Genomic DNA, 8980 nt, shown 5'->3' with positions numbered 1-8980 from the left:
CCAAATATGAAATGATTTAAATAACTAAAAAGATAAAATGAAACTTTAAAAATGAAACTAAAACTGTCAGCAGATGTACATCACTGATTTTATCACTGAATCACTCATTCAGAAATGAAGCAAGTGACTCTCTTTACCAATGGTTAAATGAATTAATGACTCAGATTCGTTTAAAAACGCACGTTCATTCATAAACAAACACAGCTGTGTTTGAATAGAGATGCAGATCAGCTGTGACTTTGTTTCAGACCATTTCCATTGACGAAATGAAACAAAATCAGGTAACGTTAGTGTTGTCAGATAATGTAATTTAGGGGCTTTTTAAGAGCTTGAAATAGATGTTACTCAATCATAACATCTGACTAATTACATTTGGTACAGATTTAAAGACATCAAGCTTTATTTCCAAGATTTGAATTTCAATACAGCACAGAGCAATATACAGTGGGTACGGAAAGTATTCAGACCCTCTTAAATTTTTCACTCTTTGTTATATTGCAGCCATTTGCTAAAATCATTTAAGTTCATTTTTTTCCTCATTAATGTACACACAGCACCCCATATTGACAGAAAAACACAGAATTGTTGACATTGTGGCAGATTTATTAAAAAAGAAAAACTGAAATATCACATGGTCCTAAGTATTCAGACCCTTTGCTCAGTATTTAGTAGAAGCAGCCTTGAGTCTTTTTGGGAAAGATGCAACAAGTTTTTCACACCTGGATTTGGGGATCCTCTGCCATTCCTCCTTGCAGATCCTCTCCAGTTCTGTCAGGTTGGATGGTAAACGTTGGTGGACAGCCATTTTTAGGTCTCTCCAGAGATGCTCAATTGGGTTGAAGTCAGGGCTCTGGCTGGGCCATTCAAGAACAGTCACGGAGTTGTTGTGAAGCCACTCCTTCATTATTTTAGCTGTGTGCTTAGGGTCATTGTCTTGTTGGAAGGTAAACCTTCGGGTCCAGTCTGAGGTCCTGAGCACTCTGGAGAAGGTTTTCGTCCAGGATATCCCTGTACTTGGCCGCATTCATCTTTCCCTCGATTGCAAGCAGTCATCGTGTCCCTGCAGCTGAAAAACACCCCCACAGCATGATGCTGCCACCACCATGCTTCACTGTTGGGACTGTATTGGACAGGTGATGAGCAGTGCCTGGTTTTCTCCACACATACCGCTTAGAATTAAGGCCAAAAAGTTCTATCTTGGTCTCATCAGACCAGAGAATCTTATTTCTCACCATCTTGGAGTCCTTCAGGTGTTTTTTCATGTGTCTTGCACTGAGGAGAGGCTTCCGTCGGGCCCCGACTGGTGAAGGGCTGCAGTGATGGTTGACTTTCTACAACTTTCTCCCATCTCCCGACTGCATCTCTGGAGCTCAGCCACAGTGATCTTTGGGTTCTTCTTTACCTCTCTCACCAAGGCTCTTCTCCCCCGATAGCTCAGCTCTAGGAAGGGTTCTGGTCGTCCCAAACGTCTTCCATTTAAGGATTTTGGAGGCCACTGTGCTCTTAGGAACCTTAAGTGCAGCAGAATTTTTTTGTAACCTTGGCCAGATCTGTGCCTTGCCACAATTCTGTCTCTGAGCTCTTCAGGCAGTTCCTTTGACCTCATGATTCTCATTTGCTCTGACATGCACTGAGAGCTGTAAGGTCTTATATAGACAGGTGTGTGGCTTTCCTAATCAAGTCCAATCAGTATAATCAAACACAGCTGGACTCAAATGAAGGTGTAGAACCATCTCAAGGATGATCAGAAGAAATGGACAGCACCTGAGTTAAATATATGAGTGTCACAGCAAAGGGTCTGAATACTTAGGACCATGTGATATTTCAGTTTTTCTTTTTTAATAAATCTGCAAAAATGTCAACAATTCTGTGTTTTTCTGTCAATATGGGGTGCTGTGTGTACATTAATGAGGAAAAAAATGAACTTAAATGATTTTAGCAAATGGCTGCAATATAACAAAGAGTTAAAAATTTAAGGGGGTCTGAATACTTTCCATACCCACTGTAAATTGTCTGAGATCAGGGGGTGGAATTTGACTGATGTCTGCTTTCTCATGACCAGATATGCCAATATGACCTGGAACCCAGCAGAAAAAGATTATACGTTTTTCTTGCATGAAATATCTACTTTCACTTAGATTCTCATGAATATGGGATGATCAGTCTTAACGGATTCAAGTAATATGACGACACATGATGCAGTATTAAGGACTGTATTTATTATAAATGACGGTGGTTATTATTATTTATCATTCCTGTTGATTTTCATTCTAAATGACAAATAAATAAATAAATAAATAAATAAATAAATCATGCATATGCCAGCTTGAGTCAAGTAAATTTCAGAAAGACATGAGAAGGTATGTAATCATGTGTGTAAAGACCACTAAACAGTGAGTTATAATAATAACTATAATGGTGCAAACTCTGAACTTGTCTTTATCTCCTGACTATCACATTGCTTGGTTTATTTCAGAGGTTTTCCCACCTGATCATCATTTGAAATTTCAATATAGCAGGTGAAATCAGGTTATTGTCTGTAATATACAGTGTCTCACCTGGGGTCAGAGGTCACTGCTCCATCACTGAGGTCGGGAGGAAGATGATGCATTGATCTGTCACTCTTCAGAGACACACAGCTGGGATCAGGAGATGGTGTTTTCTGAGAATTTTGCATCATTTCAGATGCATCTTTCTGTCTGTCCTTCATAATGAGAAACTAATACCTAGCCTGTATGTAGTATTATAGAAAACATGTCAATATATTCATAATTTTGTCTTTATAAATGCACAAAAGACAACTGCATTGAGTAAAATAATAACAAATTACCTTTTCACTTCAACCACCATGTGAGAAGTTCATCTTATTTAGGGAAACTATGTGTGTGATGGTCAAGTAAACACAGCTCCTATTGATTTACTAGTGAAATTATCATCATCTGTAAGGAGGAAGGAGAAAAATAAAGAACAGTTTAATGTGAGTTTAGACGGCAGTAGCTTGTGCTCGTCACTCATCCACATTTCCAGAGTGAAAAAACAAACATTTGTAGGTTCATCATGTGATTGTTCATCATGAGAGCAAAATCTCATTCTTAAGTTACACCTTAAGCTGTACCTTATCCTTAATATGTGTTTCCAGAAATGTTCTTAGTTAAGTTTATCTTCTGTAAGTCATACTTTCATAAGGTTTGTCTGAACCACAGCTATACTTTATCCCTTTTGACAGTTCAGAATTCTTTGCATCTCAGTCTATGTGAATATAATTCTTAAGTTGTAATACACCCAGTGCTGAATCACATCACACTGACAGCTGAGAGCTTTTTTATTTGGCTACATTATCCAAAGGCACATCATCTGCTAAACCGTTAGACAGTAAAGGCTTATTTAAAGGGACTGATTGTGGTGGGGAGTTTGGTCAAACTATGGCAGTGATACAGGGAATAACTGTGCAAAATCAAAGACGGCGCCGTCTGTGGAGCCATAGTGTGTACTAAAACTTTACTCTCTTGGCTTTTAGATCTCATTGGTCCAATTTTTTTGAGACAAACTCGACAGAGCTACTGTATCCTCTCAGTCCTGAAATTCAGCTGCTGTCAGCTCTTCTTTTTCTGCATGGCAGCTGTTGATTATTTGTTTTGCGTGTTGTGCATTTATTGAGTAGCTCATCCAACAACAGAAATTACAGATTTACACCAACAATGTGATGCAATCGACCCTGGTTGTGGAGTAAATGAAGACACTATGGAACATTTATTATGATCATATAAATGACTCTTTTAAAAACCAGTAAAGGCATAGTACTGCCAGTTAATGATGCACATGTTTGGTCATGAGGTTGTTGGCTCGAAATTAGATAAAATGTTCAGGGTTGGATTTAGTTTGTAATTTGAATTATTTTTTATAAGATCTCATAAGTCCTGATAAACACAATTTCAACTAATTCTGAAGTGCTTCTTGTCGGAAAGCACTCTTACCAAAATATTTTTGTTGGACTTGTGTATGGAAGGATTTAATTTTTTATTTATTTTGTCCAATTACTAAGCAGCTTGTTTCCCCTTGTATTTTATTTTAAATCAGCATTTATTTTATAAAGAACACCGCTTTCTCACATAACGCACTGAAGCAGACCCTGCATAGAGTAAATAATCCATTTCTGAATCATCGATAACAACCAATTCAGCACCACCGTCATGAACAGCACCCGGTAACGTCACAGGTCAGAAGGTGTATCTTAAGCAACCTCCTCAGGTATAGTTCGAGGAACACACCTTGAAAAGCTACACCTGTAGTTAAGATACACCTTTGGAGTGTTCGTAGTGCCCTAAACACAGCCCAGATCATTAGATTAGGTCTTGTTAGGCCTGATACATCAGTTTTACTTTGAATTGCTTGCAGTGGAATAAAATGATAATAAAACAGGCCCCTATAATGCAGTTTAACGCTGTGAAAATTAGTGTTTAAATATAATTTAATGCCGTCCGATTAAACTCACAAACCCTTATTTTACATAAAGTAAGAAAATCCTGTGAACTTAAAATATGAAATGAAACAGGCCTAGAAAAGCTGCGCCCCACCGCAGTAAATATAGTTTGCGGTTTGATATTCTGATTTCTTTAGTCTATAAATACACAATGCGCTGTCATAAACATGCAAATAATAATTTTAATGCTTATAGCTCCGAAAGTTGGAAACTGAGCAGACTGAAACCAGTGTCATCTGAACCAGCTTGATCTGTGGATTTTTTCACAGCAAAGCTCTTGTCTGTAAACCCGTTGGTAAGTCCGCTATAGTGAGGAATGTAAAAAATAAGCGCTCTTCGTGTTTAATGTGTTTTACCATTAAACACACAGACTGCTCCAATACAAAAACACTGTTTTTAGGTCAAACTCGATTTGTGAAAACTTTCACAATCGCTATTTATTGTGTATCAGTGTTTCTTTATGCTCTTCTCTCTTTTTCTTCTATCATAATGTCACACGGTGCTGTTCCAGTGAATAACGCTTTTCTAAGCCCTTAAATAAATCATATACGTCTCTAATGAACGTTTCACGTACGAGGAAATGTTTCACAGTAAATTTGTCAAAATTGGGCTTCCTGAGCCCTTATGTACTATTCTGATTTGTGAAAACTTTTACAGGTTAGTACTGGTCAGCTGTACCTTCACTGACCAGCTGACCAAAACTTAACTGTGAAAGTTTTCACAAATCAGAATAGTACATAAGGGCTCAGGAAAGATCAACTGACAAACAAATATACTGTGAAACATTTACTCAAATAAGCAAAATGAAGCCAAGACTTAAGGAAACGTACAACAACCAAAGCTTAAATGTGAAGATGCCACAAATAACAATAGTCAATAAAGAGACGTGTATGATTTCTCTAAGGGCTTGGAAAACCGTACGGACAAGAGCTTTGCTGTGAACAAATCCACAGATCAAGCTGGTTCAGATGACACTGGTTTCAGTCTGCTCAGTTTCGGAGCTATAAGCATTATAACATTAAGAGTCGCATCGGAAAAAAAAAATGATTTCGGCCAAAAGGCACAGAATCACCAGAATTTACAAATCATGGAGAACCATATTCGGGATTATTTGCATGTTTATGACAGTGTGATGTGTATTTATAGACAAAAGAAATCAGAATATCAAACCGCAAACTCTTTACTACGGTCCAAAAACCCACATATTTCAATGTACAATGTGTCTCTGACTTTATAGACATTACAAACAAACTTGAAACAACTCACTTCATATGCATCAACACATAAGAAATATAGAAAAATAATAAATCAAGCTTTTTTTCTTTCATGGAACGAAAAAATAAAGGTGGTTTAGTGGCTATTCTGATTCTCAAACAAAACCGAACCAAGAAGCTAACAACAACACGGATCTACACCCGTTAATAAGTGTATGATATGATATCGAAACAATAAAACTGACCTTTAAGTAACATTTGTGAAAGCTTTTTGAGTCTCTAAAATGGCGTCTTCTCATCCATAAACGTTTAACTTTTGCTTTCAATCCCAAGTATGTAAAACTGCAGACCAGAGATCTCCAAAATGGGACTGCGGTCAGGCCAGACGCCAAGTCGAAAAGAACGGTCGATCTAGCCGCAACTTTGTTTTTTTACGGTCGCGCATAAACTGCGAATTACGGTAAAAGCGTCAGAACTGATCCAAATGGCAGTGCTCGTCTAGAACATGATTTTTACCATAGCTCTCATATATGTATGTATGTGTGTAAGTTCTATATTGCACAGATCACTTTCACCTCAGACTGAGAGTGCACCTTACCACAGTGCTAGCAGCAGAGTTTCAGGATTATCTGATGTGGAATTACAAAAATAAGAGCCCACCCAAATCTGATTTATACACTGTTTTGTCTATATTTTAAAAGGCTATAAAAATAAAAGAATCCTGAAACTGTGCTGCTAGCACTGTGGCAAGGTGCACTTTCAATCTGAGGTGAAAGTGATCTGTGCAATCTAGAACTTTTATTTTTATAGCCTTTTAAAAGTAGAGACAGAGAATATATATATATACACACACACACACACACATACATATATGAGAGCTAAAATCACGTAAAAGCACTGCCATTTGGATCAGTTCTCTGACGCTTTTACCGTAATATGCAGTTTATGCGCGACCGTCGAAATAAAGTGGCGGCTAGATTGACCGTTCTTTTCGACTTGGCGGCTGGCCTGACCTCAGTAAAATAGGACGGGAACTCCAAAAGTGGGCATAACCTCAAGAACTGGTCGCGCCTATTGTTACTGACTTACATTTCAAAACTAAACTTTATAAATTAAACATTGTCTGTAGTTGATCTAAAATAAAATAAACTACGCTATATAAATAAATATGCTCAGTGAGAGGAGTGATTAATGATATAAACGGGAATCACCCGTGAGCTGTTCCAGTGACATGCAGCGGAAAGTTTTACTCTATGGCTTTGTTTTAAAGGGGTCATCGGATGCTAAGTTCACTTTTTCATGTTGTTTGAACATTAATGTGTGTTGTCAGTGTATGTACAAATCTACCCTATAATGATAAAAATCCATGCAGTGGTTTTTAATTAATCTGTAAAAATAATATCCCCTTTTTCAAATCGAGTCGTTCTCAGATGCCTGTGGTTGTGGCGTCACATGACAGAGGCCACTCCCACAATAGTTGATTGACATGAGCGTCTGACCTCAGATCAGCTGTAACAGTCCGACCTCTTTGTTTTGATGCTGGAGCAGGGATGTAAGTTAGACAAGAATATCTCTGATTGAGTGATTGAGGTGTTGTGTTGCTGGATGTAATAATGAACATAGTGCTCGTCATTTACTCCCGACATCTGAGCCGCTGAAGATGCAGTGGATTACGTTTGTTTGTGAAGGGAATGAACCTCCTGATCTACATATATCCGTCTGTGTTCACACAAATCATTCATGATCCAGATTCACTTACAGCAGAAGTGAGTATAAGGGGTTTTTATAAATCTTTGTGATCGCCTTTCCTAATAACGTGGTAGTTATGAAATTTAGCAGCTAAATGTGTTTAAAGTAAACAGGTTGGTCACTCCACAGAGAGAAGAGAGGGGCGGGGCAAGCAGATCTCATTAACATTTAAAGGAACAACCCCTCAGAATGAGATGATTTTTGCAGAGCTGATTTTGTCAAGGTAAAAAGGGTGTTGTTTTACAAAACCATTAAGAATTTTTAACCAAAGTATATTAGAGACTTTTCATTAAGACCCTAAAGAATCATATCAACACATGGAAAATGGGCATCCGATGACCCCTTTTAGCAACGGGCATCCCGTGGCTTGAAATTCACAGGGTAGGAGGGGGTAGTGACTCTGGATGTAACTAAAAAGGTCCAATTTTCCAGTGAGGTCTGGTTGGGGAGTTACGGAAAGGCCAGACTATCTCAAATCGCATAATCTTATTAACGGTTTATCTGGCACACTATTCAGCACCAATCACACCGTGCAGTCAACTTCACTGGTTAAGGTTAGGGTAAGGTGTGGGGTAGGTTTAGGGGTTAGTAGTATAGTGTAGGAAATCAACACTGTGATTGACACAACCAATAAAATCTTTAGAATCAGCTGTGGGGCGGAGTTTGCGCTTAAGTGGATTGGGGGTAAATTGCACATGCGTGTCATGTGCCTGTCTGTCAATGGGAGGAAGTCACGCTCTATTTTGAAGCTCCCACTCCGTTTTGGAGATCTCCGGTCTGCAGTTATATATACTTGGATCAACCCACATGTTTAATCACCTCAGAGTTACTGAAGTAACCTTAATGTACCGATATTGTCTGAGCAACACCAATTAATCTATAGAAAATAGAGTTAAAGGAACAATGAAAAAAAAAAACCTTTCAACAAAACAGAAATACTTTTTCTTCTAATTCTCATTAATCTTAATTATTCACCTTAGAGTCTTTGTATTATAATATAATATCATCAGTAATTTTCAGTAATACAGGTGTTATAATTTACTATAATACACTATTTACCTGTAATAGAGAGTATGTACACAAATATTCTCTTTATTCAAATATAATTTTTTATTCTCCTGTTGATTTTGATTTGTAAAACATAAGATGAAGATGAAGTTTCTGGAAGATGACGCCATGACAATCATCTGTCGTCAGGAAGCTTCACACTTTCCTTCCCGTTTGTCCGTGTCCTGTCCCTCTTCTTCCTTTCCGTCCGTGTCCCGTGTGTCTGCGTCCCGTCCGTCTCTCTCTCTCAGGATGTTGAGGAGCACTTTGAGGAGCGTGTTCTCCTTCAGCAGTTCTTCAGACGCGTCTGCGAGCTCCTGCAGTCTGTGAACGGTGTCGGTCAGCTGACGCGTTTTCTCCCTGTACAGCGTCTCCAGCCGCCCGCTCTGCTCCTGCAGCTCGGCATTCTGGGTCTCCAGCGTGTGCGTGTGCAGCGCGAGCCGCCGGTTCTCCCTCCACAGGACGGCCAGCTGCTGAGACAGACGCTCTC

General features: G+C 38.7%; 1 long non-coding RNA gene across 1 annotated transcript; it reads right to left on the bottom strand.

Moving 5' to 3' along the window:
• Nucleotides 1-2405: 2405 nt before the first annotated feature.
• LOC127159507 (uncharacterized) lies at nucleotides 2406-6087 on the bottom strand. Its single transcript, XR_007826463.1, has 3 exons — nucleotides 5940-6087; nucleotides 2831-2939; nucleotides 2406-2731 (listed from the first exon to the last, which is right to left on the bottom strand). It is a non-coding gene; the product is annotated as an uncharacterized LOC127159507 (long non-coding RNA).
• Nucleotides 6088-8980: the final 2893 nt, after the last annotated feature.

The sequence above is a fragment of the Labeo rohita genome, unplaced genomic scaffold, assembly GCF_022985175.1.
Source record: "Labeo rohita strain BAU-BD-2019 unplaced genomic scaffold, IGBB_LRoh.1.0 scaffold_2223, whole genome shotgun sequence".
Classification (NCBI taxonomy): Eukaryota; Metazoa; Chordata; class Actinopteri; order Cypriniformes; family Cyprinidae; genus Labeo; species Labeo rohita.
The sequence above is the reverse complement of the archived record's forward strand: the minus strand, read 5'-3'. Positions and strand labels throughout refer to the sequence as shown.